Source organism: Orbicella franksi, chromosome 11 (assembly GCF_964199315.1).
Source record: "Orbicella franksi chromosome 11, jaOrbFran1.1, whole genome shotgun sequence".
NCBI classification, from domain to species: domain Eukaryota; kingdom Metazoa; phylum Cnidaria; class Anthozoa; order Scleractinia; family Merulinidae; genus Orbicella; species Orbicella franksi.
The window spans coordinates 15,911,621-15,935,553 of record NC_138155.1 but is presented as its reverse complement, the minus strand read 5'-3'; the positions used below and the strand labels follow the sequence as shown (position 1 = coordinate 15,935,553).

Here is a 23,933-nt window from a genome sequence, read left to right as displayed (position 1 = left end):
ATCGCCCTTTTGTGATTTGAAGTCTTAGCTGGCTTTGGAATCTCTGGGTTAAGTAGCCGAGACGTAATTGGAAATTCATGACAACAGCAATTAAAGGCCTTCCTTCTAAGAGACTTAAAAGAGAGTCCAAGCAATTGGGCAAGGTTTGAGTTGTTTCTTTCGTCTACGACCACACCACAGGGAACGTACCGGTTCTCGTCCGATCACCGAAGTCAAGTCCTGTTGGGCGGCGTCAGTACCTGGCTGGGTGACCACCTGGGAATACGCCGTGTTGTAGACTTTTGGACCCATTTTGGGACTGGACTCTTCAGAGAAGATTTCCATACGCCTCCACATCATTGATCCCTCTGTTTTCAAAATGTTGTCTTTTTTTTTTTTGAATTATTTTTCCAGCAAGTTGACAGCATATTAGAAGATTTTCTTGTTTGATTACAGCACTGCAACACTGAGCAGCACACTGGAGGCAATCTCTTGAATGTGGCTTTGATGACTGACCATTGGAGAATCGCCCTTTTGTGATTTGAAGTCTTAGCTGGCTTTGGAATCTCTGGGTTAAGTAGCCGAGACGTAATTGGAAATTCATCACAACAGCAATTAAAGGCCTTCCTTCTAAGAGACTTAAAAGAGAGTCCAAGCAATTGGGCAAGGTTTGAGTTGTTTCTTTCGTCTACGACCACACCACAGGGAACGTACCGGTTCTCGTCCGATCACCGAAGTCAAGTCCTGTTGGGCGGCGTCAGTACCTGGCTGGGTGACCACCTGGGAATACGCCGTGTTGTAGACTTTTGGACCCATTTTGGGACTGGACTCTTCAGAGAAGATTTCCATACGCCTCCACATCATTGATCCCTCTGTTTTCAAAATGTTGTCTTTTTTTTTTTGAATTATTTTTCCAGCAAGTTGACAGCATATTAGAAGATTTTCTTGTTTGATTACAGCACTGCAACACTGAGCAGCACACTGGAGGCAATCTCTTGAATGTGGCTTTGATGACTGACCATTGGAGAATCGCCCTTTTGTGATTTGAAGTCTTAGCTGGCTTTGGAATCTCTGGGTTAAGTAGCCGAGACGTAATTGGAAATTCATCACAACAGCAATTAAAGGCCTTCCTTCTAAGAGACTTAAAAGAGAGTCCAAGCAATTGGGCAAGGTTTGAGTTGTTTCTTTCGTCTACGACCACACCACAGGGAACGTACCGGTTCTCGTCCGATCACCGAAGTCAAGTCCTGTTGGGCGGCGTCAGTACCTGGCTGGGTGACCACCTGGGAATACGCCGTGTTGTAGACTTTTGGACCCATTTTGGGACTGGACTCTTCAGAGAAGATTTCCATACGCCTCCACATCATTGATCCCTCTGTTTTCAAAATGTTGTCTTTTTTTTTTTGAATTATTTTTCCAGCAAGTTGACAGCATATTAGAAGATTTTCTTGTTTGATTACAGCACTGCAACACTGAGCAGCACACTGGAGGCAATCTCTTGAATGTGGCTTTGATGACTGACCATTGGAGAATCGCCCTTTTGTGATTTGAAGTCTTAGCTGGCTTTGGAATCTCTGGGTTAAGTAGCCGAGACGTAATTGGAAATTCATGACAACAGCAATTAAAGGCCTTCCTTCTAAGAGACTTAAAAGAGAGTCCAAGCAATTGGGCAAGGTTTGAGTTGTTTCTTTCGTCTACGACCACACCACAGGGAACGTACCGGTTCTCGTCCGATCACCGAAGTCAAGTCCTGTTGGGCGGCGTCAGTACCTGGCTGGGTGACCACCTGGGAATACGCCGTGTTGTAGACTTTTGGACCCATTTTGGGACTGGACTCTTCAGAGAAGATTTCCATACGCCTCCACATCATTGATCCCTCTGTTTTCAAAATGTTGTCTTTTTTTTTTGAATTATTTTTCCAGCAAGTTGACAGCATATTAGAAGATTTTCTTGTTTGATTACAGCACTGCAACACTGAGCAGCACACTGGAGGCAATCTCTTGAATGTGGCTTTGATGACTGACCATTGGAGAATCGCCCCTTTGTGATTTGAAGTCTTAGCTGGCTTTGGAATCTCTGGGTTAAGTAGCCGAGACGTAATTGGAAATTCATGACAACAGCAATTAAAGGCCTTCCTTCTAAGAGACTTAAAAGAGAGTCCAAGCAATTGGGCAAGGTTTGAGTTGTTTCTTTCGTCTACGACCACACCACAGGGAACGTACCGGTTCTCGTCCGATCACCGAAGTCAAGTCCTGTTGGGCGGCGTCAGTACCTGGCTGGGTGACCACCTGGGAATACGCCGTGTTGTAGACTTTTGGACCCATTTTGGGACTGGACTCTTCAGAGAAGATTTCCATACGCCTCCACATCATTGATCCCTCTGTTTTCAAAATGTTGTCTTTTTTTTTTTGAATTATTTTTCCAGCAAGTTGACAGCATATTAGAAGATTTTCTTGTTTGATTACAGCACTGCAACACTGAGCAGCACACTGGAGGCAATCTGTTGAATGTGGCTTTGATGACTGACCATTGGAGAATCGCCCTTTTGTGATTTGAAGTCTTAGCTGGCTTTGGAATCTCTGGGTTAAGTAGCCGAGACGTAATTGGAAATTCATCACAACAGCAATTAAAGGCCTTCCTTCTAAGAGACTTAAAAGAGAGTCCAAGCAATTGGGCAAGGTTTGAGTTGTTTCTTTCGTCTACGACCACACCATAGGGAACGTACCGGTTCTCGTCCGATCACCGAAGTCAAGTCCTGTTGGGCGGCGTCAGTACCTGGCTGGGTGACCACCTGGGAATACGCCGTGTTGTAGACTTTTGGACCCATTTTGGGACTGGACTCTTCAGAGAAGATTTCCATACGCCTCCACATCATTGATCCCTCTGTTTTCAAAATGTTGTCTTTTTTTTTTTGAATTATTTTTCCAGCAAGTTGACAGCATATTAGAAGATTTTCTTGTTTGATTACAGCACTGCAACACTGAGCAGCACACTGGAGGCAATCTCTTGAATGTGGCTTTGATGACTGACCATTGGAGAATCGCCCTTTTGTGATTTGAAGTCTTAGCTGGCTTTGGAATCTCTGGGTTAAGTAGCCGAGACGTAATTGGAAATTCATCACAACAGCAATTAAAGGCCTTCCTTCTAAGAGACTTAAAAGAGAGTCCAAGCAATTGGGCAAGGTTTGAGTTGTTTCTTTCGTCTACGACCACACCACAGGGAACGTACCGGTTCTCGTCCGATCACCGAAGTCAAGTCCTGTTGGGCGGCGTCAGTACCTGGCTGGGTGACCACCTGGGAATACGCCGTGTTGTAGACTTTTGGACCCATTTTGGGACTGGACTCTTCAGAGAAGATTTCCATACGCCTCCACATCATTGATCCCTCTGTTTTCAAAATGTTGTCTTTTTTTTTTTGAATTATTTTTCCAGCAAGTTGACAGCATATTAGAAGATTTTCTTGTTTGATTACAGCACTGCAACACTGAGCAGCACACTGGAGGCAATCTCTTGAATGTGGCTTTGATGACTGACCATTGGAGAATCGCCCTTTTGTGATTTGAAGTCTTAGCTGGCTTTGGAATCTCTGGGTTAAGTAGCCGAGACGTAATTGGAAATTCATCACAACAGCAATTAAAGGCCTTCCTTCTAAGAGACTTAAAAGAGAGTCCAAGCAATTGGGCAAGGTTTGAGTTGTTTCTTTCGTCTACGACCACACCACAGGGAACGTACCGGTTCTCGTCCGATCACCGAAGTCAAGTCCTGTTGGGCGGCGTCAGTACCTGGCTGGGTGACCACCTGGGAATACGCCGTGTTGTAGACTTTTGGACCCATTTTGGGACTGGACTCTTCAGAGAAGATTTCCATACGCCTCCACATCATTGATCCCTCTGTTTTCAAAATGTTGTCTTTTTTTTTTTGAATTATTTTTCCAGCAAGTTGACAGCATATTAGAAGATTTTCTTGTTTGATTACAGCACTGCAACACTGAGCAGCACACTGGAGGCAATCTCTTGAATGTGGCTTTGATGACTGACCATTGGAGAATCGCCCTTTTGTGATTTGAAGTCTTAGCTGGCTTTGGAATCTCTGGGTTAAGTAGCCGAGACGTAATTGGAAATTCATCACAACAGCAATTAAAGGCCTTCCTTCTAAGAGACTTAAAAGAGAGTCCAAGCAATTGGGCAAGGTTTGAGTTGTTTCTTTCGTCTACGACCACACCACAGGGAACGTACCGGTTCTCGTCCGATCACCGAAGTCAAGTCCTGTTGGGCGGCGTCAGTACCTGGCTGGGTGACCACCTGGGAATACGCCGTGTTGTAGACTTTTGGACCCATTTTGGGACTGGACTCTTCAGAGAAGATTTCCATACGCCTCCACATCATTGATCCCTCTGTTTTCAAAATGTTGTCTTTTTTTTTTTTGAATTATTTTTCCAGCAAGTTGACAGCATATTAGAAGATTTTCTTGTTTGATTACAGCACTGCAACACTGAGCAGCACACTGGAGGCAATCTCTTGAATGTGGCTTTGATGACTGACCATTGGAGAATCGCCCTTTTGTGATTTGAAGTCTTAGCTGGCTTTGGAATCTCTGGGTTAAGTAGCCGAGACGTAATTGGAAATTCATGACAACAGCAATTAAAGGCCTTCCTTCTAAGAGACTTAAAAGAGAGTCCAAGCAATTGGGCAAGGTTTGAGTTGTTTCTTTCGTCTACGACCACACCACAGGGAACGTACCGGTTCTCGTCCGATCACCGAAGTCAAGTCCTGTTGGGCGGCGTCAGTACCTGGCTGGGTGACCACCTGGGAATACGCCGTGTTGTAGACTTTTGGACCCATTTTGGGACTGGACTCTTCAGAGAAGATTTCCATACGCCTCCACATCATTGATCCCTCTGTTTTCAAAATGTTGTCTTTTTTTTTTGAATTATTTTTCCAGCAAGTTGACAGCATATTAGAAGATTTTCTTGTTTGATTACAGCACTGCAACACTGAGCAGCACACTGGAGGCAATCTCTTGAATGTGGCTTTGATGACTGACCATTGGAGAATCGCCCTTTTGTGATTTGAAGTCTTAGCTGGCTTTGGAATCTCTGGGTTAAGTAGCCGAGACGTAATTGGAAATTCATGACAACAGCAATTAAAGGCCTTCCTTCTAAGAGACTTAAAAGAGAGTCCAAGCAATTGGGCAAGGTTTGAGTTGTTTCTTTCGTCTACGACCACACCACAGGGAACGTACCGGTTCTCGTCCGATCACCGAAGTCAAGTCCTGTTGGGCGGCGTCAGTACCTGGCTGGGTGACCACCTGGGAATACGCCGTGTTGTAGACTTTTGGACCCATTTTGGGACTGGACTCTTCAGAGAAGATTTCCATACGCCTCCACATCATTGATCCCTCTGTTTTCAAAATGTTGTCTTTTTTTTTTTGAATTATTTTTCCAGCAAGTTGACAGCATATTAGAAGATTTTCTTGTTTGATTACAGCACTGCAACACTGAGCAGCACACTGGAGGCAATCTCTTGAATGTGGCTTTGATGACTGACCATTGGAGAATCGCCCTTTTGTGATTTGAAGTCTTAGCTGGCTTTGGAATCTCTGGGTTAAGTAGCCGAGACGTAATTGGAAATTCATGACAACAGCAATTAAAGGCCTTCCTTCTAAGAGACTTAAAAGAGAGTCCAAGCAATTGGGCAAGGTTTGAGTTGTTTCTTTCGTCTACGACCACACCATAGGGAACGTACCGGTTCTCGTCCGATCACCGAAGTCAAGTCCTGTTGGGCGGCGTCAGTACCTGGCTGGGTGACCACCTGGGAATACGCCGTGTTGTAGACTTTTGGACCCATTTTGGGACTGGACTCTTCAGAGAAGATTTCCATACGCCTCCACATCATTGATCCCTCTGTTTTCAAAATGTTGTCTTTTTTTTTTTGAATTATTTTTCCAGCAAGTTGACAGCATATTAGAAGATTTTCTTGTTTGATTACAGCACTGCAACACTGAGCAGCACACTGGAGGCAATCTCTTGAATGTGGCTTTGATGACTGACCATTGGAGAATCGCCCTTTTGTGATTTGAAGTCTTAGCTGGCTTTGGAATCTCTGGGTTAAGTAGCCGAGACGTAATTGGAAATTCATCACAACAGCAATTAAAGGCCTTCCTTCTAAGAGACTTAAAAGAGAGTCCAAGCAATTGGGCAAGGTTTGAGTTGTTTCTTTCGTCTACGACCACACCACAGGGAACGTACCGGTTCTCGTCCGATCACCGAAGTCAAGTCCTGTTGGGCGGCGTCAGTACCTGGCTGGGTGACCACCTGGGAATACGCCGTGTTGTAGACTTTTGGACCCATTTTGGGACTGGACTCTTCAGAGAAGATTTCCATACGCCTCCACATCATTGATCCCTCTGTTTTCAAAATGTTGTCTTTTTTTTTTTGAATTATTTTTCCAGCAAGTTGACAGCATATTAGAAGATTTTCTTGTTTGATTACAGCACTGCAACACTGAGCAGCACACTGGAGGCAATCTCTTGAATGTGGCTTTGATGACTGACCATTGGAGAATCGCCCTTTTGTGATTTGAAGTCTTAGCTGGCTTTGGAATCTCTGGGTTAAGTAGCCGAGACGTAATTGGAAATTCATCACAACAGCAATTAAAGGCCTTCCTTCTAAGAGACTTAAAAGAGAGTCCAAGCAATTGGGCAAGGTTTGAGTTGTTTCTTTCGTCTACGACCACACCACAGGGAACGTACCGGTTCTCGTCCGATCACCGAAGTCAAGTCCTGTTGGGCGGCGTCAGTACCTGGCTGGGTGACCACCTGGGAATACGCCGTGTTGTAGACTTTTGGACCCATTTTGGGACTGGACTCTTCAGAGAAGATTTCCATACGCCTCCACATCATTGATCCCTCTGTTTTCAAAATGTTGTCTTTTTTTTTTTGAATTATTTTTCCAGCAAGTTGACAGCATATTAGAAGATTTTCTTGTTTGATTACAGCACTGCAACACTGAGCAGCACACTGGAGGCAATCTCTTGAATGTGGCTTTGATGACTGACCATTGGAGAATCGCCCTTTTGTGATTTGAAGTCTTAGCTGGCTTTGGAATCTCTGGGTTAAGTAGCCGAGACGTAATTGGAAATTCATGACAACAGCAATTAAAGGCCTTCCTTCTAAGAGACTTAAAAGAGAGTCCAAGCAATTGGGCAAGGTTTGAGTTGTTTCTTTCGTCTACGACCACACCACAGGGAACGTACCGGTTCTCGTCCGATCACCGAAGTCAAGTCCTGTTGGGCGGCGTCAGTACCTGGCTGGGTGACCACCTGGGAATACGCCGTGTTGTAGACTTTTGGACCCATTTTGGGACTGGACTCTTCAGAGAAGATTTCCATACGCCTCCACATCATTGATCCCTCTGTTTTCAAAATGTTGTCTTTTTTTTTTTTGAATTATTTTTCCAGCAAGTTGACAGCATATTAGAAGATTTTCTTGTTTGATTACAGCACTGCAACACTGAGCAGCACACTGGAGGCAATCTGTTGAATGTGGCTTTGATGACTGACCATTGGAGAATCGCCCTTTTGTGATTTGAAGTCTTAGCTGGCTTTGGAATCTCTGGGTTAAGTAGCCGAGACGTAATTGGAAATTCATCACAACAGCAATTAAAGGCCTTCCTTCTAAGAGACTTAAAAGAGAGTCCAAGCAATTGGGCAAGGTTTGAGTTGTTTCTTTCGTCTACGACCACACCACAGGGAACGTACCGGTTCTCGTCCGATCACCGAAGTCAAGTCCTGTTGGGCGGCGTCAGTACCTGGCTGGGTGACCACCTGGGAATACGCCGTGTTGTAGACTTTTGGACCCATTTTGGGACTGGACTCTTCAGAGAAGATTTCCATACGCCTCCACATCATTGATCCCTCTGTTTTCAAAATGTTGTCTTTTTTTTTTTTGAATTATTTTTCCAGCAAGTTGACAGCATATTAGAAGATTTTCTTGTTTGATTACAGCACTGCAACACTGAGCAGCACACTGGAGGCAATCTCTTGAATGTGGCTTTGATGACTGACCATTGGAGAATCGCCCTTTTGTGATTTGAAGTCTTAGCTGGCTTTGGAATCTCTGGGTTAAGTAGCCGAGACGTAATTGGAAATTCATCACAACAGCAATTAAAGGCCTTCCTTCTAAGAGACTTAAAAGAGAGTCCAAGCAATTGGGCAAGGTTTGAGTTGTTTCTTTCGTCTACGACCACACCACAGGGAACGTACCGGTTCTCGTCCGATCACCGAAGTCAAGTCCTGTTGGGCGGCGTCAGTACCTGGCTGGGTGACCACCTGGGAATACGCCGTGTTGTAGACTTTTGGACCCATTTTGGGACTGGACTCTTCAGAGAAGATTTCCATACGCCTCCACATCATTGATCCCTCTGTTTTCAAAATGTTGTCTTTTTTTTTTTGAATTATTTTTCCAGCAAGTTGACAGCATATTAGAAGATTTTCTTGTTTGATTACAGCACTGCAACACTGAGCAGCACACTGGAGGCAATCTCTTGAATGTGGCTTTGATGACTGACCATTGGAGAATCGCCCTTTTGTGATTTGAAGTCTTAGCTGGCTTTGGAATCTCTGGGTTAAGTAGCCGAGACGTAATTGGAAATTCATCACAACAGCAATTAAAGGCCTTCCTTCTAAGAGACTTAAAAGAGAGTCCAAGCAATTGGGCAAGGTTTGAGTTGTTTCTTTCGTCTACGACCACACCACAGGGAACGTACCGGTTCTCGTCCGATCACCGAAGTCAAGTCCTGTTGGGCGGCGTCAGTACCTGGCTGGGTGACCACCTGGGAATACGCCGTGTTGTAGACTTTTGGACCCATTTTGGGACTGGACTCTTCAGAGAAGATTTCCATACGCCTCCACATCATTGATCCCTCTGTTTTCAAAATGTTGTCTTTTTTTTTTTGAATTATTTTTCCAGCAAGTTGACAGCATATTAGAAGATTTTCTTGTTTGATTACAGCACTGCAACACTGAGCAGCACACTGGAGGCAATCTCTTGAATGTGGCTTTGATGACTGACCATTGGAGAATCGCCCTTTTGTGATTTGAAGTCTTAGCTGGCTTTGGAATCTCTGGGTTAAGTAGCCGAGACGTAATTGGAAATTCATCACAACAGCAATTAAAGGCCTTCCTTCTAAGAGACTTAAAAGAGAGTCCAAGCAATTGGGCAAGGTTTGAGTTGTTTCTTTCGTCTACGACCACACCACAGGGAACGTACCGGTTCTCGTCCGATCACCGAAGTCAAGTCCTGTTGGGCGGCGTCAGTACCTGGCTGGGTGACCACCTGGGAATACGCCGTGTTGTAGACTTTTGGACCCATTTTGGGACTGGACTCTTCAGAGAAGATTTCCATACGCCTCCACATCATTGATCCCTCTGTTTTCAAAATGTTGTCTTTTTTTTTTTGAATTATTTTTCCAGCAAGTTGACAGCATATTAGAAGATTTTCTTGTTTGATTACAGCACTGCAACACTGAGCAGCACACTGGAGGCAATCTCTTGAATGTGGCTTTGATGACTGACCATTGGAGAATCGCCCTTTTGTGATTTGAAGTCTTAGCTGGCTTTGGAATCTCTGGGTTAAGTAGCCGAGACGTAATTGGAAATTCATCACAACAGCAATTAAAGGCCTTCCTTCTAAGAGACTTAAAAGAGAGTCCAAGCAATTGGGCAAGGTTTGAGTTGTTTCTTTCGTCTACGACCACACCACAGGGAACGTACCGGTTCTCGTCCGATCACCGAAGTCAAGTCCTGTTGGGCGGCGTCAGTACCTGGCTGGGTGACCACCTGGGAATACGCCGTGTTGTAGACTTTTGGACCCATTTTGGGACTGGACTCTTCAGAGAAGATTTCCATACGCCTCCACATCATTGATCCCTCTGTTTTCAAAATGTTGTCTTTTTTTTTTTGAATTATTTTTCCAGCAAGTTGACAGCATATTAGAAGATTTTCTTGTTTGATTACAGCACTGCAACACTGAGCAGCACACTGGAGGCAATCTGTTGAATGTGGCTTTGATGACTGACCATTGGAGAATCGCCCTTTTGTGATTTGAAGTCTTAGCTGGCTTTGGAATCTCTGGGTTAAGTAGCCGAGACGTAATTGGAAATTCATGACAACAGCAATTAAAGGCCTTCCTTCTAAGAGACTTAAAAGAGAGTCCAAGCAATTGGGCAAGGTTTGAGTTGTTTCTTTCGTCTACGACCACACCACAGGGAACGTACCGGTTCTCGTCCGATCACCGAAGTCAAGTCCTGTTGGGCGGCGTCAGTACCTGGCTGGGTGACCACCTGGGAATACGCCGTGTTGTAGACTTTTGGACCCATTTTGGGACTGGACTCTTCAGAGAAGATTTCCATACGCCTCCACATCATTGATCCCTCTGTTTTCAAAATGTTGTCTTTTTTTTTTTGAATTATTTTTCCAGCAAGTTGACAGCATATTAGAAGATTTTCTTGTTTGATTACAGCACTGCAACACTGAGCAGCACACTGGAGGCAATCTCTTGAATGTGGCTTTGATGACTGACCATTGGAGAATCGCCCTTTTGTGATTTGAAGTCTTAGCTGGCTTTGGAATCTCTGGGTTAAGTAGCCGAGACGTAATTGGAAATTCATGACAACAGCAATTAAAGGCCTTCCTTCTAAGAGACTTAAAAGAGAGTCCAAGCAATTGGGCAAGGTTTGAGTTGTTTCTTTCGTCTACGACCACACCACAGGGAACGTACCGGTTCTCGTCCGATCACCGAAGTCAAGTCCTGTTGGGCGGCGTCAGTACCTGGCTGGGTGACCACCTGGGAATACGCCGTGTTGTAGACTTTTGGACCCATTTTGGGACTGGACTCTTCAGAGAAGATTTCCATACGCCTCCACATCATTGATCCCTCTGTTTTCAAAATGTTGTCTTTTTTTTTCTTGAATTATTTTTCCAGCAAGTTGACAGCATATTAGAAGATTTTCTTGTTTGATTACAGCACTGCAACACTGAGCAGCACACTGGAGGCAATCTCTTGAATGTGGCTTTGATGACTGACCATTGGAGAATCGCCCTTTTGTGATTTGAAGTCTTAGCTGGCTTTGGAATCTCTGGGTTAAGTAGCCGAGACGTAATTGGAAATTCATGACAACAGCAATTAAAGGCCTTCCTTCTAAGAGACTTAAAAGAGAGTCCAAGCAATTGGGCAAGGTTTGAGTTGTTTCTTTCGTCTACGACCACACCACAGGGAACGTACCGGTTCTCGTCCGATCACCGAAGTCAAGTCCTGTTGGGCGGCGTCAGTACCTGGCTGGGTGACCACCTGGGAATACGCCGTGTTGTAGACTTTTGGACCCATTTTGGGACTGGACTCTTCAGAGAAGATTTCCATACGCCTCCACATCATTGATCCCTCTGTTTTCAAAATGTTGTCTTTTTTTTTTTGAATTATTTTTCCAGCAAGTTGACAGCATATTAGAAGATTTTCTTGTTTGATTACAGCACTGCAACACTGAGCAGCACACTGGAGGCAATCTCTTGAATGTGGCTTTGATGACTGACCATTGGAGAATCGCCCTTTTGTGATTTGAAGTCTTAGCTGGCTTTGGAATCTCTGGGTTAAGTAGCCGAGACGTAATTGGAAATTCATGACAACAGCAATTAAAGGCCTTCCTTCTAAGAGACTTAAAAGAGAGTCCAAGCAATTGGGCAAGGTTTGAGTTGTTTCTTTCGTCTACGACCACACCACAGGGAACGTACCGGTTCTCGTCCGATCACCGAAGTCAAGTCCTGTTGGGCGGCGTCAGTACCTGGCTGGGTGACCACCTGGGAATACGCCGTGTTGTAGACTTTTGGACCCATTTTGGGACTGGACTCTTCAGAGAAGATTTCCATACGCCTCCACATCATTGATCCCTCTGTTTTCAAAATGTTGTCTTTTTTTTTTTTGAATTATTTTTCCAGCAAGTTGACAGCATATTAGAAGATTTTCTTGTTTGATTACAGCACTGCAACACTGAGCAGCACACTGGAGGCAATCTCTTGAATGTGGCTTTGATGACTGACCATTGGAGAATCGCCCTTTTGTGATTTGAAGTCTTAGCTGGCTTTGGAATCTCTGGGTTAAGTAGCCGAGACGTAATTGGAAATTCATGACAACAGCAATTAAAGGCCTTCCTTCTAAGAGACTTAAAAGAGAGTCCAAGCAATTGGGCAAGGTTTGAGTTGTTTCTTTCGTCTACGACCACACCACAGGGAACGTACCGGTTCTCGTCCGATCACCGAAGTCAAGTCCTGTTGGGCGGCGTCAGTACCTGGCTGGGTGACCACCTGGGAATACGCCGTGTTGTAGACTTTTGGACCCATTTTGGGACTGGACTCTTCAGAGAAGATTTCCATACGCCTCCACATCATTGATCCCTCTGTTTTCAAAATGTTGTCTTTTTTTTTTTGAATTATTTTTCCAGCAAGTTGACAGCATATTAGAAGATTTTCTTGTTTGATTACAGCACTGCAACACTGAGCAGCACACTGGAGGCAATCTCTTGAATGTGGCTTTGATGACTGACCATTGGAGAATCGCCCTTTTGTGATTTGAAGTCTTAGCTGGCTTTGGAATCTCTGGGTTAAGTAGCCGAGACGTAATTGGAAATTCATGACAACAGCAATTAAAGGCCTTCCTTCTAAGAGACTTAAAAGAGAGTCCAAGCAATTGGGCAAGGTTTGAGTTGTTTCTTTCGTCTACGACCACACCACAGGGAACGTACCGGTTCTCGTCCGATCACCGAAGTCAAGTCCTGTTGGGCGGCGTCAGTACCTGGCTGGGTGACCACCTGGGAATACGCCGTGTTGTAGACTTTTGGACCCATTTTGGGACTGGACTCTTCAGAGAAGATTTCCATACGCCTCCACATCATTGATCCCTCTGTTTTCAAAATGTTGTCTTTTTTTTTTGAATTATTTTTCCAGCAAGTTGACAGCATATTAGAAGATTTTCTTGTTTGATTACAGCACTGCAACACTGAGCAGCACACTGGAGGCAATCTCTTGAATGTGGCTTTGATGACTGACCATTGGAGAATCGCCCTTTTGTGATTTGAAGTCTTAGCTGGCTTTGGAATCTCTGGGTTAAGTAGCCGAGACGTAATTGGAAATTCATCACAACAGCAATTAAAGGCCTTCCTTCTAAGAGACTTAAAAGAGAGTCCAAGCAATTGGGCAAGGTTTGAGTTGTTTCTTTCGTCTACGACCACACCACAGGGAACGTACCGGTTCTCGTCCGATCACCGAAGTCAAGTCCTGTTGGGCGGCGTCAGTACCTGGCTGGGTGACCACCTGGGAATACGCCGTGTTGTAGACTTTTGGACCCATTTTGGGACTGGACTCTTCAGAGAAGATTTCCATACGCCTCCACATCATTGATCCCTCTGTTTTCAAAATGTTGTCTTTTTTTTTTTGAATTATTTTTCCAGCAAGTTGACAGCATATTAGAAGATTTTCTTGTTTGATTACAGCACTGCAACACTGAGCAGCACACTGGAGGCAATCTCTTGAATGTGGCTTTGATGACTGACCATTGGAGAATCGCCCTTTTGTGATTTGAAGTCTTAGCTGGCTTTGGAATCTCTGGGTTAAGTAGCCGAGACGTAATTGGAAATTCATGACAACAGCAATTAAAGGCCTTCCTTCTAAGAGACTTAAAAGAGAGTCCAAGCAATTGGGCAAGGTTTGAGTTGTTTCTTTCGTCTACGACCACACCACAGGGAACGTACCGGTTCTCGTCCGATCACCGAAGTCAAGTCCTGTTGGGCGGCGTCAGTACCTGGCTGGGTGACCACCTGGGAATACGCCGTGTTGTAGACTTTTGGACCCATTTTGGGACTGGACTCTTCAGAGAAGATTTCCATACGCCTCCACATCATTGATCCCTCTGTTTTCAAAATGTTGTCTTTTTTTTTTTGAATTATTTTTCCAGCAAGTTGACAGCATATTAGAAGATTTTCTTGTTTGATTACAGCACTGCAACACTGAGCAGCACACTGGAGGCAATCTCTTGAATGTGGCTTTGATGACTGACCATTGGAGAATCGCCCTTTTGTGATTTGAAGTCTTAGCTGGCTTTGGAATCTCTGGGTTAAGTAGCCGAGACGTAATTGGAAATTCATGACAACAGCAATTAAAGGCCTTCCTTCTAAGAGACTTAAAAGAGAGTCCAAGCAATTGGGCAAGGTTTGAGTTGTTTCTTTCGTCTACGACCACACCACAGGGAACGTACCGGTTCTCGTCCGATCACCGAAGTCAAGTCCTGTTGGGCGGCGTCAGTACCTGGCTGGGTGACCACCTGGGAATACGCCGTGTTGTAGACTTTTGGACCCATTTTGGGACTGGACTCTTCAGAGAAGATTTCCATACGCCTCCACATCATTGATCCCTCTGTTTTCAAAATGTTGTCTTTTTTTTTTTGAATTATTTTTCCAGCAAGTTGACAGCATATTAGAAGATTTTCTTGTTTGATTACAGCACTGCAACACTGAGCAGCACACTGGAGGCAATCTCTTGAATGTGGCTTTGATGACTGACCATTGGAGAATCGCCCTTTTGTGATTTGAAGTCTTAGCTGGCTTTGGAATCTCTGGGTTAAGTAGCCGAGACGTAATTGGAAATTCATGACAACAGCAATTAAAGGCCTTCCTTCTAAGAGACTTAAAAGAGAGTCCAAGCAATTGGGCAAGGTTTGAGTTGTTTCTTTCGTCTACGACCACACCACAGGGAACGTACCGGTTCTCGTCCGATCACCGAAGTCAAGTCCTGTTGGGCGGCGTCAGTACCTGGCTGGGTGACCACCTGGGAATACGCCGTGTTGTAGACTTTTGGACCCATTTTGGGACTGGACTCTTCAGAGAAGATTTCCATACGCCTCCACATCATTGATCCCTCTGTTTTCAAAATGTTGTCTTTTTTTTTTTGAATTATTTTTCCAGCAAGTTGACAGCATATTAGAAGATTTTCTTGTTTGATTACAGCACTGCAACACTGAGCAGCACACTGGAGGCAATCTCTTGAATGTGGCTTTGATGACTGACCATTGGAGAATCGCCCTTTTGTGATTTGAAGTCTTAGCTGGCTTTGGAATCTCTGGGTTAAGTAGCCGAGACGTAATTGGAAATTCATGACAACAGCAATTAAAGGCCTTCCTTCTAAGAGACTTAAAAGAGAGTCCAAGCAATTGGGCAAGGTTTGAGTTGTTTCTTTCGTCTACGACCACACCACAGGGAACGTACCGGTTCTCGTCCGATCACCGAAGTCAAGTCCTGTTGGGCGGCGTCAGTACCTGGCTGGGTGACCACCTGGGAATACGCCGTGTTGTAGACTTTTGGACCCATTTTGGGACTGGACTCTTCAGAGAAGATTTCCATACGCCTCCACATCATTGATCCCTCTGTTTTCAAAATGTTGTCTTTTTTTTTTTGAATTATTTTTCCAGCAAGTTGACAGCATATTAGAAGATTTTCTTGTTTGATTACAGCACTGCAACACTGAGCAGCACACTGGAGGCAATCTCTTGAATGTGGCTTTGATGACTGACCATTGGAGAATCGCCCTTTTGTGATTTGAAGTCTTAGCTGGCTTTGGAATCTCTGGGTTAAGTAGCCGAGACGTAATTGGAAATTCATGACAACAGCAATTAAAGGCCTTCCTTCTAAGAGACTTAAAAGAGAGTCCAAGCAATTGGGCAAGGTTTGAGTTGTTTCTTTCGTCTACGACCACACCACAGGGAACGTACCGGTTCTCGTCCGATCACCGAAGTCAAGTCCTGTTGGGCGGCGTCAGTACCTGGCTGGGTGACCACCTGGGAATACGCCGTGTTGTAGACTTTTGGACCCATTTTGGGACTGGACTCTTCAGAGAAGATTTCCATACGCCTCCACATCATTGATCCCTCTGTTTTCAAAATGTTGTCTTTTTTTTTTTGAATTATTTTTCCAGCAAGTTGACAGCATATTAGAAGATTTTCTTGTTTGATTACAGCACTGCAACACTGAGCAGCACACTGGAGGCAATCTCTTGAATGTGGCTTTGATGACTGACCATTGGAGAATCGCCCTTTTGTGATTTGAAGTCTTAGCTGGCTTTGGAATCTCTGGGTTAAGTAGCCGAGACGTAATTGGAAATTCATGACAACAGCAATTAAAGGCCTTCCTTCTAAGAGACTTAAAAGAGAGTCCAAGCAATTGGGCAAGGTTTGAGTTGTTTCTTTCGTCTACGACCACACCACAGGGAACGTACCGGTTCTCGTCCGATCACCGAAGTCAAGTCCTGTTGGGCGGCGTCAGTACCTGGCTGGGTGACCACCTGGGAATACGCCGTGTTGTAGACTTTTGGACCCATTTTGGGACTGGACTCTTCAGAGAAGATTTCCATACGCCTCCACATCATTGATCCCTCTGTTTTCAAAATGTTGTCTTTTTTTTTTTTGAATTATTTTTCCAGCAAGTTGACAGCATATTAGAAGATTTTCTTGTTTGATTACAGCACTGCAACACTGAGCAGCACACTGGAGGCAATCTCTTGAATGTGGCTTTGATGACTGACCATTGGAGAATCGCCCTTTTGTGATTTGAAGTCTTAGCTGGCTTTGGAATCTCTGGGTTAAGTAGCCGAGACGTAATTGGAAATTCATGACAACAGCAATTAAAGGCCTTCCTTCTAAGAGACTTAAAAGAGAGTCCAAGCAATTGGGCAAGGTTTGAGTTGTTTCTTTCGTCTACGACCACACCACAGGGAACGTACCGGTTCTCGTCCGATCACCGAAGTCAAGTCCTGTTGGGCGGCGTCAGTACCTGGCTGGGTGACCACCTGGGAATACGCCGTGTTGTAGACTTTTGGACCCATTTTGGGACTGGACTCTTCAGAGAAGATTTCCATACGCCTCCACATCATTGATCCCTCTGTTTTCAAAATGTTGTCTTTTTTTTTTTGAATTATTTTTCCAGCAAGTTGACAGCATATTAGAAGATTTTCTTGTTTGATTACAGCACTGCAACACTGAGCAGCACACTGGAGGCAATCTCTTGAATGTGGCTTTGATGACTGACCATTGGAGAATCGCCCTTTTGTGATTTGAAGTCTTAGCTGGCTTTGGAATCTCTGGGTTAAGTAGCCGAGACGTAATTGGAAATTCATGACAACAGCAATTAAAGGCCTTCCTTCTAAGAGACTTAAAAGAGAGTCCAAGCAATTGGGCAAGGTTTGAGTTGTTTCTTTCGTCTACGACCACACCACAGGGAACGTACCGGTTCTCGTCCGATCACCGAAGTCAAGTCCTGTTGGGCGGCGTCAGTACCTGGCTGGGTGACCACCTGGGAATACGCCGTGTTGTAGACTTTTGGACCCATTTTGGGACTGGACTCTTCAGAGAAGATTTCCATACGCCTCCACATCATTGATCCCTCTGTTTTCAAAATGTTGTCTTTTTTTTTTTTGAATTATTTTTCCAGCAAGTTGACAGCATATTAGAAGATTTTCTTGTTTGATTACAGCACTGCAACACTGAGCAGCACACTGGAGGCAATCTCTTGAATGTGGCTTTGATGACTGACCATTGGAGAATCGCCCTTTTGTGATTTGAAGTCTTAGCTGGCTTTGGAATCTCTGGGTTAAGTAGCCGAGACGTAATTGGAAATTCATCACAACAGCAATTAAAGGCCTTCCTTCTAAGAGACTTAAAAGAGAGTCCAAGCAATTGGGCAAGGTTTGAGTTGTTTCTTTCGTCTACGACCACACCACAGGGAACGTACCGGTTCTCGTCCGATCACCGAAGTCAAGTCCTGTTGGGCGGCGTCAGTACCTGGCTGGGTGACCACCTGGGAATACGCCGTGTTGTAGACTTTTGGACCCATTTTGGGACTGGACTCTTCAGAGAAGATTTCCATACGCCTCCACATCATTGATCCCTCTGTTTTCAAAATGTTGTCTTTTTTTTTTTTGAATTATTTTTCCAGCAAGTTGACAGCATATTAGAAGATTTTCTTGTTTGATTACAGCACTGCAACACTGAGCAGCACACTGGAGGCAATCTCTTGAATGTGGCTTTGATGACTGACCATTGGAGAATCGCCCTTTTGTGATTTGAAGTCTTAGCTGGCTTTGGAATCTCTGGGTTAAGTAGCCGAGACGTAATTGGAAATTCATCACAACAGCAATTAAAGGCCTTCCTTCTAAGAGACTTAAAAGAGAGTCCAAGCAATTGGGCAAGGTTTGAGTTGTTTCTTTCGTCTACGACCACACCACAGGGAACGTACCGGTTCTCGTCCGATCACCGAAGTCAAGTCCTGTTGGGCGGCGTCAGTACCTGGCTGGGTGACCACCTGGGAATACGCCGTGTTGTAGACTTTTGGACCCATTTTGGGACTGGACTCTTCAGAGAAGATTTCCATACGCCTCCACATCATTGATCCCTCTGTTTTCAAAATGTTGTCTTTTTTTTTTTGAATTATTTTTCCAGCAAGTTGACAGCATATTAGAAGATTTTCTTGTTTGATTACAGCACTGCAACACTGAGCAGCACACTGGAGGCAATCTCTTGAATGTGGCTTTGATGACTGACCATTGGAGAATCGCCCTTTTGTGATTTGAAGTCTTAGCTGGCTTTGGAATCTCTGGGTTAAGTAGCCGAGACGTAATTGGAAATTCATGACAACAGCAATTAAAGGCCTTCCTTCTAAGAGACTTAAAAGAGAGTCCAAGCAATTGGGCAAGGTTTGAGTTGTTTCTTTCGTCTACGACCACACCACAGGGAACGTACCGGTTCTCGTCCGATCACCGAAGTCAAGTCCTGTTGGGCGGCGTCAGTACCTGGCTGGGTGACCACCTGGGAATACGCCGTGTTGTAGACTTTTGGACCCATTTTGGGACTGGACTCTTCAGAGAAGATTTCCATACGCCTCCACATCATTGATCCCTCTGTTTTCAAAATGTTGTCTTTTTTTTTTTGAATTATTTTTCCAGCAAGTTGACAGCATATTAGAAGATTTTCTTGTTTGATTACAGCACTGCAACACTGAGCAGCACACTGGAGGCAATCTCTTGAATGTGGCTTTGATGACTGACCATTGGAGAATCGCCCTTTTGTGATTTGAAGTCTTAGCTGGCTTTGGAATCTCTGGGTTAAGTAGCCGAGACGTAATTGGAAATTCATGACAACAGCAATTAAAGGCCTTCCTTCTAAGAGACTTAAAAGAGAGTCCAAGCAATTGGGCAAGGTTTGAGTTGTTTCTTTCGTCTACGACCACACCACAGGGAACGTACCGGTTCTCGTCCGATCACCGAAGTCAAGTCCTGTTGGGCGGCGTCAGTACCTGGCTGGGTGACCACCTGGGAATACGCCGTGTTGTAGACTTTTGGACCCATTTTGGGACTGGACTCTTCAGAGAAGATTTCCATACGCCTCCACATCATTGATCCCTCTGTTTTCAAAATGTTGTCTTTTTTTTTTTGAATTATTTTTCCAGCAAGTTGACAGCATATTAGAAGATTTTCTTGTTTGATTACAGCACTGCAACACTGAGCAGCACACTGGAGGCAATCTCTTGAATGTGGCTTTGATGACTGACCATTGGAGAATCGCCCTTTTGTGATTTGAAGTCTTAGCTGGCTTTGGAATCTCTGGGTTAAGTAGCCGAGACGTAATTGGAAATTCATGACAACAGCAATTAAAGGCCTTCCTTCTAAGAGACTTAAAAGAGAGTCCAAGCAATTGGGCAAGGTTTGAGTTGTTTCTTTCGTCTACGACCACACCACAGGGAACGTACCGGTTCTCGTCCGATCACCGAAGTCAAGTCCTGTTGGGCGGCGTCAGTACCTGGCTGGGTGACCACCTGGGAATACGCCGTGTTGTAGACTTTTGGACCCATTTTGGGACTGGACTCTTCAGAGAAGATTTCCATACGCCTCCACATCATTGATCCCTCTGTTTTCAAAATGTTGTCTTTTTTTTTTTTGAATTATTTTTCCAGCAAGTTGACAGCATATTAGAAGATTTTCTTGTTTGATTACAGCACTGCAACACTGAGCAGCACACTGGAGGCAATCTCTTGAATGTGGCTTTGATGACTGACCATTGGAGAATCGCCCTTTTGTGATTTGAAGTCTTAGCTGGCTTTGGAATCTCTGGGTTAAGTAGCCGAGACGTAATTGGAAATTCATGACAACAGCAATTAAAGGCCTTCCTTCTAAGAGACTTAAAAGAGAGTCCAAGCAATTGGGCAAGGTTTGAGTTGTTTCTTTCGTCTACGACCACACCACAGGGAACGTACCGGTTCTCGTCCGATCACCGAAGTCAAGTCCTGTTGGGCGGCGTCAGTACCTGGCTGGGTGACCACCTGGGAATACGCCGTGTTGTAGACTTTTGGACCCATTTTGGGACTGGACTCTTCAGAGAAGATTTCCATACGCCTCCACATCATTGATCCCTCTGTTTTCAAAATGTTGTCTTTTTTTTTTTGAATTATTTTTCCAGCAAGTTGACAGCATATTAGAAGATTTTCTTGTTTGATTACAGCACTGCAACACTGAGCAGCACACTGGAGGCAATCTCTTGAATGTGGCTTTGATGACTGACCATTGGAGAATCGCCCTTTTGTGATTTGAAGTCTTAGCTGGCTTTGGAATCTCTGGGTTAAGTAGCCGAGACGTAATTGGAAATTCATGACAACAGCAATTAAAGGCCTTCCTTCTAAGAGACTTAAAAGAGAGTCCAAGCAATTGGGCAAGGTTTGAGTTGTTTCTTTCGTCTACGACCACACCACAGGGAACGTACCGGTTCTCGTCCGATCACCGAAGTCAAGTCCTGTTGGGCGGCGTCAGTACCTGGCTGGGTGACCACCTGGGAATACGCCGTGTTGTAGACTTTTGGACCCATTTTGGGACTGGACTCTTCAGAGAAGATTTCCATACGCCTCCACATCATTGATCCCTCTGTTTTCAAAATGTTGTCTTTTTTTTTTTGAATTATTTTTCCAGCAAGTTGACAGCATATTAGAAGATTTTCTTGTTTGATTACAGCACTGCAACACTGAGCAGCACACTGGAGGCAATCTCTTGAATGTGGCTTTGATGACTGACCATTGGAGAATCGCCCTTTTGTGATTTGAAGTCTTAGCTGGCTTTGGAATCTCTGGGTTAAGTAGCCGAGACGTAATTGGAAATTCATCACAACAGCAATTAAAGGCCTTCCTTCTAAGAGACTTAAAAGAGAGTCCAAGCAATTGGGCAAGGTTTGAGTTGTTTCTTTCGTCTACGACCACACCACAGGGAACGTACCGGTTCTCGTCCGATCACCGAAGTCAAGTCCTGTTGGGCGGCGTCAGTACCTGGCTGGGTGACCACCTGGGAATACGCCGTGTTGTAGACTTTTGGACCCATTTTGGGACTGGACTCTTCAGAGAAGATTTCCATACGCCTCCACATCATTGATCCCTCTGTTTTCAAAATGTTGTCTTTTTTTTTTTGAATTATTTTTCCAGCAAGTTGACAGCATATTAGAAGATTTTCTTGTTTGATTACAGCACTGCAACACTGAGCAGCACACTGGAGGCAATCTCTTGAATGTGGCTTTGATGACTGACCATTGGAGAATCGCCCTTTTGTGATTTGAAGTCTTAGCTGGCTTTGGAATCTCTGGGTTAAGTAGCCGAGACGTAATTGGAAATTCATGACAACAGCAATTAAAGGCCTTCCTTCTAAGAGACTTAAAAGAGAGTCCAAGCAATTGGGCAAGGTTTGAGTTGTTTCTTTCGTCTACGACCACACCACAGGGAACGTACCGGTTCTCGTCCGATCACCGAAGTCAAGTCCTGTTGGGCGGCGTCAGTACCTGGCTGGGTGACCACCTGGGAATACGCCGTGTTGTAGACTTTTGGACCCATTTTGGGACTGGACTCTTCAGAGAAGATTTCCATACGCCTCCACATCATTGATCCCTCTGTTTTCAAAATGTTGTCTTTTTTTTTTTGAATTATTTTTCCAGCAAGTTGACAGCATATTAGAAGATTTTCTTGTTTGATTACAGCACTGCAACACTGAGCAGCACACTGGAGGCAATCTCTTGAATGTGGCTTTGATGACTGACCATTGGAGAATCGCCCTTTTGTGATTTGAAGTCTTAGCTGGCTTTGGAATCTCTGGGTTAAGTAGCCGAGACGTAATTGGAAATTCATGACAACAGCAATTAAAGGCCTTCCTTCTAAGAGACTTAAAAGAGAGTCCAAGCAATTGGGCAAGGTTTGAGTTGTTTCTTTCGTCTACGACCACACCACAGGGAACGTACCGGTTCTCGTCCGATCACCGAAGTCAAGTCCTGTTGGGCGGCGTCAGTACCTGGCTGGGTGACCACCTGGGAATACGCCGTGTTGTAGACTTTTGGACCCATTTTGGGACTGGACTCTTCAGAGAAGATTTCCATACGCCTCCACATCATTGATCCCTCTGTTTTCAAAATGTTGTCTTTTTTTTTTTGAATTATTTTTCCAGCAAGTTGACAGCATATTAGAAGATTTTCTTGTTTGATTACAGCACTGCAACACTGAGCAGCACACTGGAGGCAATCTCTTGAATGTGGCTTTGATGACTGACCATTGGAGAATCGCCCTTTTGTGATTTGAAGTCTTAGCTGGCTTTGGAATCTCTGGGTTAAGTAGCCGAGACGTAATTGGAAATTCATGACAACAGCAATTAAAGGCCTTCCTTCTAAGAGACTTAAAAGAGAGTCCAAGCAATTGGGCAAGGTTTGAGTTGTTTCTTTCGTCTACGACCACACCACAGGGAACGTACCGGTTCTCGTCCGATCACCGAAGTCAAGTCCTGTTGGGCGGCGTCAGTACCTGGCTGGGTGACCACCTGGGAATACGCCGTGTTGTAGACTTTTGGACCCATTTTGGGACTGGACTCTTCAGAGAAGATTTCCATACGCCTCCACATCATTGATCCCTCTGTTTTCAAAATGTTGTCTTTTTTTTTTTTGAATTATTTTTCCAGCAAGTTGACAGCATATTAGAAGATTTTCTTGTTTGATTACAGCACTGCAACACTGAGCAGCACACTGGAGGCAATCTCTTGAATGTGGCTTTGATGACTGACCATTGGAGAATCGCCCTTTTGTGATTTGAAGTCTTAGCTGGCTTTGGAATCTCTGGGTTAAGTAGCCGAGACGTAATTGGAAATTCATGACAACAGCAATTAAAGGCCTTCCTTCTAAGAGACTTAAAAGAGAGTCCAAGCAATTGGGCAAGGTTTGAGTTGTTTCTTTCGTCTACGACCACACCACAGGGAACGTACCGGTTCTCGTCCGATCACCGGAAGTCAAGTCCTGTTGGGCGGCGTCAGTACCTGGCTGGGTGACCACCTGGGAATACGCCGTGTTGTAGACTTTTGGACCCATTTTGGGACTGGACTCTTCAGAGAAGATTTCCATACGCCTCCACATCATTGATCCCTCTGTTTTCAAAATGTTGTCTTTTTTTTTTTGAATTATTTTTCCAGCAAGTTGACAGCATATTAGAAGATTTTCTTGTTTGATTACAGCACTGCAACACTGAGCAGCACACTGGAGGCAATCTCTTGAATGTGGCTTTGATGACTGACCATTGGAGAATCGCCCTTTTGTGATTTGAAGTCTTAGCTGGCTTTGGAATCTCTGGGTTAAGTAGCCGAGACGTAATTGGAAATTCATGACAACAGCAATTAAAGGCCTTCCTTCTAAGAGACTTAAAAGAGAGTCCAAGCAATTGGGCAAGGTTTGAGTTGTTTCTTTCGTCTACGACCACACCACAGGGAACGTACCGGTTCTCGTCCGATCACCGAAGTCAAGTCCTGTTGGGCGGCGTCAGTACCTGGCTGGGTGACCACCTGGGAATACGCCGTGTTGTAGACTTTT

The 23,933-nt window shown here is 44.6% G+C and overlaps 47 non-coding genes and 1 pseudogene across 47 annotated transcripts; all 48 read left to right on the top strand.

Moving 5' to 3' along the window:
- Positions 1-161: 161 nt before the first annotated feature.
- On the top strand, positions 162-280 carry LOC145461060 (5S ribosomal RNA). Its single transcript, XR_014040215.1, has one exon. It is a non-coding gene; the product is annotated as a 5S ribosomal RNA (ribosomal RNA).
- Positions 281-665: 385 nt separating this feature from the next.
- Positions 666-784, top strand: LOC145461059 (5S ribosomal RNA). The gene has a single exon (XR_014040214.1). It is a non-coding gene; the product is annotated as a 5S ribosomal RNA (ribosomal RNA).
- A 384-nt stretch (positions 785-1,168) lies between these two features.
- On the top strand, positions 1,169-1,287 carry LOC145461057 (5S ribosomal RNA). Its single transcript, XR_014040212.1, has one exon. It is a non-coding gene; the product is annotated as a 5S ribosomal RNA (ribosomal RNA).
- Positions 1,288-1,671: 384 nt separating this feature from the next.
- On the top strand, positions 1,672-1,790 carry LOC145461056 (5S ribosomal RNA). The gene has a single exon (XR_014040211.1). It is a non-coding gene; the product is annotated as a 5S ribosomal RNA (ribosomal RNA).
- A 383-nt stretch (positions 1,791-2,173) lies between these two features.
- LOC145461055 (5S ribosomal RNA) lies at positions 2,174-2,292 on the top strand. Its single transcript, XR_014040210.1, has one exon. It is a non-coding gene; the product is annotated as a 5S ribosomal RNA (ribosomal RNA).
- Positions 2,293-2,676: 384 nt separating this feature from the next.
- Positions 2,677-2,795, top strand: LOC145461546 (5S ribosomal RNA). The gene has a single exon (XR_014040677.1). It is a non-coding gene; the product is annotated as a 5S ribosomal RNA (ribosomal RNA).
- A 384-nt stretch (positions 2,796-3,179) lies between these two features.
- Positions 3,180-3,298, top strand: LOC145461054 (5S ribosomal RNA). The gene has a single exon (XR_014040209.1). It is a non-coding gene; the product is annotated as a 5S ribosomal RNA (ribosomal RNA).
- A 384-nt stretch (positions 3,299-3,682) lies between these two features.
- Positions 3,683-3,801, top strand: LOC145461053 (5S ribosomal RNA). The gene has a single exon (XR_014040208.1). It is a non-coding gene; the product is annotated as a 5S ribosomal RNA (ribosomal RNA).
- A 384-nt stretch (positions 3,802-4,185) lies between these two features.
- On the top strand, positions 4,186-4,304 carry LOC145461052 (5S ribosomal RNA). Its single transcript, XR_014040207.1, has one exon. It is a non-coding gene; the product is annotated as a 5S ribosomal RNA (ribosomal RNA).
- A 385-nt stretch (positions 4,305-4,689) lies between these two features.
- Positions 4,690-4,808, top strand: LOC145461051 (5S ribosomal RNA). Its single transcript, XR_014040206.1, has one exon. It is a non-coding gene; the product is annotated as a 5S ribosomal RNA (ribosomal RNA).
- Positions 4,809-5,191: 383 nt separating this feature from the next.
- Positions 5,192-5,310, top strand: LOC145461050 (5S ribosomal RNA). The gene has a single exon (XR_014040205.1). It is a non-coding gene; the product is annotated as a 5S ribosomal RNA (ribosomal RNA).
- Positions 5,311-5,694: 384 nt separating this feature from the next.
- On the top strand, positions 5,695-5,813 carry LOC145461545 (5S ribosomal RNA). Its single transcript, XR_014040676.1, has one exon. It is a non-coding gene; the product is annotated as a 5S ribosomal RNA (ribosomal RNA).
- Positions 5,814-6,197: 384 nt separating this feature from the next.
- On the top strand, positions 6,198-6,316 carry LOC145461049 (5S ribosomal RNA). The gene has a single exon (XR_014040204.1). It is a non-coding gene; the product is annotated as a 5S ribosomal RNA (ribosomal RNA).
- Positions 6,317-6,700: 384 nt separating this feature from the next.
- Positions 6,701-6,819, top strand: LOC145461048 (5S ribosomal RNA). The gene has a single exon (XR_014040203.1). It is a non-coding gene; the product is annotated as a 5S ribosomal RNA (ribosomal RNA).
- A 384-nt stretch (positions 6,820-7,203) lies between these two features.
- Positions 7,204-7,322, top strand: LOC145461046 (5S ribosomal RNA). The gene has a single exon (XR_014040201.1). It is a non-coding gene; the product is annotated as a 5S ribosomal RNA (ribosomal RNA).
- A 385-nt stretch (positions 7,323-7,707) lies between these two features.
- On the top strand, positions 7,708-7,826 carry LOC145461045 (5S ribosomal RNA). Its single transcript, XR_014040200.1, has one exon. It is a non-coding gene; the product is annotated as a 5S ribosomal RNA (ribosomal RNA).
- A 385-nt stretch (positions 7,827-8,211) lies between these two features.
- On the top strand, positions 8,212-8,330 carry LOC145461044 (5S ribosomal RNA). Its single transcript, XR_014040199.1, has one exon. It is a non-coding gene; the product is annotated as a 5S ribosomal RNA (ribosomal RNA).
- Positions 8,331-8,714: 384 nt separating this feature from the next.
- Positions 8,715-8,833, top strand: LOC145461043 (5S ribosomal RNA). Its single transcript, XR_014040198.1, has one exon. It is a non-coding gene; the product is annotated as a 5S ribosomal RNA (ribosomal RNA).
- Positions 8,834-9,217: 384 nt separating this feature from the next.
- LOC145461042 (5S ribosomal RNA) lies at positions 9,218-9,336 on the top strand. Its single transcript, XR_014040197.1, has one exon. It is a non-coding gene; the product is annotated as a 5S ribosomal RNA (ribosomal RNA).
- Positions 9,337-9,720: 384 nt separating this feature from the next.
- LOC145461041 (5S ribosomal RNA) lies at positions 9,721-9,839 on the top strand. The gene has a single exon (XR_014040196.1). It is a non-coding gene; the product is annotated as a 5S ribosomal RNA (ribosomal RNA).
- A 384-nt stretch (positions 9,840-10,223) lies between these two features.
- LOC145461040 (5S ribosomal RNA) lies at positions 10,224-10,342 on the top strand. The gene has a single exon (XR_014040195.1). It is a non-coding gene; the product is annotated as a 5S ribosomal RNA (ribosomal RNA).
- A 384-nt stretch (positions 10,343-10,726) lies between these two features.
- On the top strand, positions 10,727-10,845 carry LOC145461039 (5S ribosomal RNA). The gene has a single exon (XR_014040194.1). It is a non-coding gene; the product is annotated as a 5S ribosomal RNA (ribosomal RNA).
- Positions 10,846-11,230: 385 nt separating this feature from the next.
- LOC145461038 (5S ribosomal RNA) lies at positions 11,231-11,349 on the top strand. The gene has a single exon (XR_014040193.1). It is a non-coding gene; the product is annotated as a 5S ribosomal RNA (ribosomal RNA).
- Positions 11,350-11,733: 384 nt separating this feature from the next.
- On the top strand, positions 11,734-11,852 carry LOC145461037 (5S ribosomal RNA). The gene has a single exon (XR_014040192.1). It is a non-coding gene; the product is annotated as a 5S ribosomal RNA (ribosomal RNA).
- A 385-nt stretch (positions 11,853-12,237) lies between these two features.
- Positions 12,238-12,356, top strand: LOC145461035 (5S ribosomal RNA). Its single transcript, XR_014040190.1, has one exon. It is a non-coding gene; the product is annotated as a 5S ribosomal RNA (ribosomal RNA).
- A 384-nt stretch (positions 12,357-12,740) lies between these two features.
- LOC145461034 (5S ribosomal RNA) lies at positions 12,741-12,859 on the top strand. The gene has a single exon (XR_014040189.1). It is a non-coding gene; the product is annotated as a 5S ribosomal RNA (ribosomal RNA).
- A 383-nt stretch (positions 12,860-13,242) lies between these two features.
- Positions 13,243-13,361, top strand: LOC145461033 (5S ribosomal RNA). Its single transcript, XR_014040188.1, has one exon. It is a non-coding gene; the product is annotated as a 5S ribosomal RNA (ribosomal RNA).
- A 384-nt stretch (positions 13,362-13,745) lies between these two features.
- LOC145461032 (5S ribosomal RNA) lies at positions 13,746-13,864 on the top strand. Its single transcript, XR_014040187.1, has one exon. It is a non-coding gene; the product is annotated as a 5S ribosomal RNA (ribosomal RNA).
- A 384-nt stretch (positions 13,865-14,248) lies between these two features.
- LOC145461031 (5S ribosomal RNA) lies at positions 14,249-14,367 on the top strand. The gene has a single exon (XR_014040186.1). It is a non-coding gene; the product is annotated as a 5S ribosomal RNA (ribosomal RNA).
- A 384-nt stretch (positions 14,368-14,751) lies between these two features.
- Positions 14,752-14,870, top strand: LOC145461030 (5S ribosomal RNA). The gene has a single exon (XR_014040185.1). It is a non-coding gene; the product is annotated as a 5S ribosomal RNA (ribosomal RNA).
- A 384-nt stretch (positions 14,871-15,254) lies between these two features.
- Positions 15,255-15,373, top strand: LOC145461029 (5S ribosomal RNA). Its single transcript, XR_014040184.1, has one exon. It is a non-coding gene; the product is annotated as a 5S ribosomal RNA (ribosomal RNA).
- Positions 15,374-15,757: 384 nt separating this feature from the next.
- LOC145461028 (5S ribosomal RNA) lies at positions 15,758-15,876 on the top strand. The gene has a single exon (XR_014040183.1). It is a non-coding gene; the product is annotated as a 5S ribosomal RNA (ribosomal RNA).
- Positions 15,877-16,260: 384 nt separating this feature from the next.
- LOC145461027 (5S ribosomal RNA) lies at positions 16,261-16,379 on the top strand. The gene has a single exon (XR_014040182.1). It is a non-coding gene; the product is annotated as a 5S ribosomal RNA (ribosomal RNA).
- A 385-nt stretch (positions 16,380-16,764) lies between these two features.
- Positions 16,765-16,883, top strand: LOC145461026 (5S ribosomal RNA). Its single transcript, XR_014040181.1, has one exon. It is a non-coding gene; the product is annotated as a 5S ribosomal RNA (ribosomal RNA).
- Positions 16,884-17,267: 384 nt separating this feature from the next.
- Positions 17,268-17,386, top strand: LOC145461024 (5S ribosomal RNA). The gene has a single exon (XR_014040179.1). It is a non-coding gene; the product is annotated as a 5S ribosomal RNA (ribosomal RNA).
- A 385-nt stretch (positions 17,387-17,771) lies between these two features.
- Positions 17,772-17,890, top strand: LOC145461023 (5S ribosomal RNA). Its single transcript, XR_014040178.1, has one exon. It is a non-coding gene; the product is annotated as a 5S ribosomal RNA (ribosomal RNA).
- A 385-nt stretch (positions 17,891-18,275) lies between these two features.
- Positions 18,276-18,394, top strand: LOC145461022 (5S ribosomal RNA). The gene has a single exon (XR_014040177.1). It is a non-coding gene; the product is annotated as a 5S ribosomal RNA (ribosomal RNA).
- A 384-nt stretch (positions 18,395-18,778) lies between these two features.
- LOC145461021 (5S ribosomal RNA) lies at positions 18,779-18,897 on the top strand. The gene has a single exon (XR_014040176.1). It is a non-coding gene; the product is annotated as a 5S ribosomal RNA (ribosomal RNA).
- Positions 18,898-19,281: 384 nt separating this feature from the next.
- Positions 19,282-19,400, top strand: LOC145461020 (5S ribosomal RNA). Its single transcript, XR_014040175.1, has one exon. It is a non-coding gene; the product is annotated as a 5S ribosomal RNA (ribosomal RNA).
- Positions 19,401-19,784: 384 nt separating this feature from the next.
- LOC145461019 (5S ribosomal RNA) lies at positions 19,785-19,903 on the top strand. The gene has a single exon (XR_014040174.1). It is a non-coding gene; the product is annotated as a 5S ribosomal RNA (ribosomal RNA).
- A 385-nt stretch (positions 19,904-20,288) lies between these two features.
- Positions 20,289-20,407, top strand: LOC145461018 (5S ribosomal RNA). Its single transcript, XR_014040173.1, has one exon. It is a non-coding gene; the product is annotated as a 5S ribosomal RNA (ribosomal RNA).
- Positions 20,408-20,791: 384 nt separating this feature from the next.
- LOC145461017 (5S ribosomal RNA) lies at positions 20,792-20,910 on the top strand. The gene has a single exon (XR_014040172.1). It is a non-coding gene; the product is annotated as a 5S ribosomal RNA (ribosomal RNA).
- Positions 20,911-21,294: 384 nt separating this feature from the next.
- Positions 21,295-21,413, top strand: LOC145461016 (5S ribosomal RNA). The gene has a single exon (XR_014040171.1). It is a non-coding gene; the product is annotated as a 5S ribosomal RNA (ribosomal RNA).
- A 384-nt stretch (positions 21,414-21,797) lies between these two features.
- On the top strand, positions 21,798-21,916 carry LOC145461015 (5S ribosomal RNA). The gene has a single exon (XR_014040170.1). It is a non-coding gene; the product is annotated as a 5S ribosomal RNA (ribosomal RNA).
- A 384-nt stretch (positions 21,917-22,300) lies between these two features.
- On the top strand, positions 22,301-22,419 carry LOC145461013 (5S ribosomal RNA). Its single transcript, XR_014040168.1, has one exon. It is a non-coding gene; the product is annotated as a 5S ribosomal RNA (ribosomal RNA).
- Positions 22,420-22,803: 384 nt separating this feature from the next.
- LOC145461012 (5S ribosomal RNA) lies at positions 22,804-22,922 on the top strand. Its single transcript, XR_014040167.1, has one exon. It is a non-coding gene; the product is annotated as a 5S ribosomal RNA (ribosomal RNA).
- Positions 22,923-23,307: 385 nt separating this feature from the next.
- LOC145461624 (5S ribosomal RNA) lies at positions 23,308-23,427 on the top strand (annotated as a pseudogene).
- A 384-nt stretch (positions 23,428-23,811) lies between these two features.
- On the top strand, positions 23,812-23,930 carry LOC145461011 (5S ribosomal RNA). Its single transcript, XR_014040166.1, has one exon. It is a non-coding gene; the product is annotated as a 5S ribosomal RNA (ribosomal RNA).
- Positions 23,931-23,933: the final 3 nt, after the last annotated feature.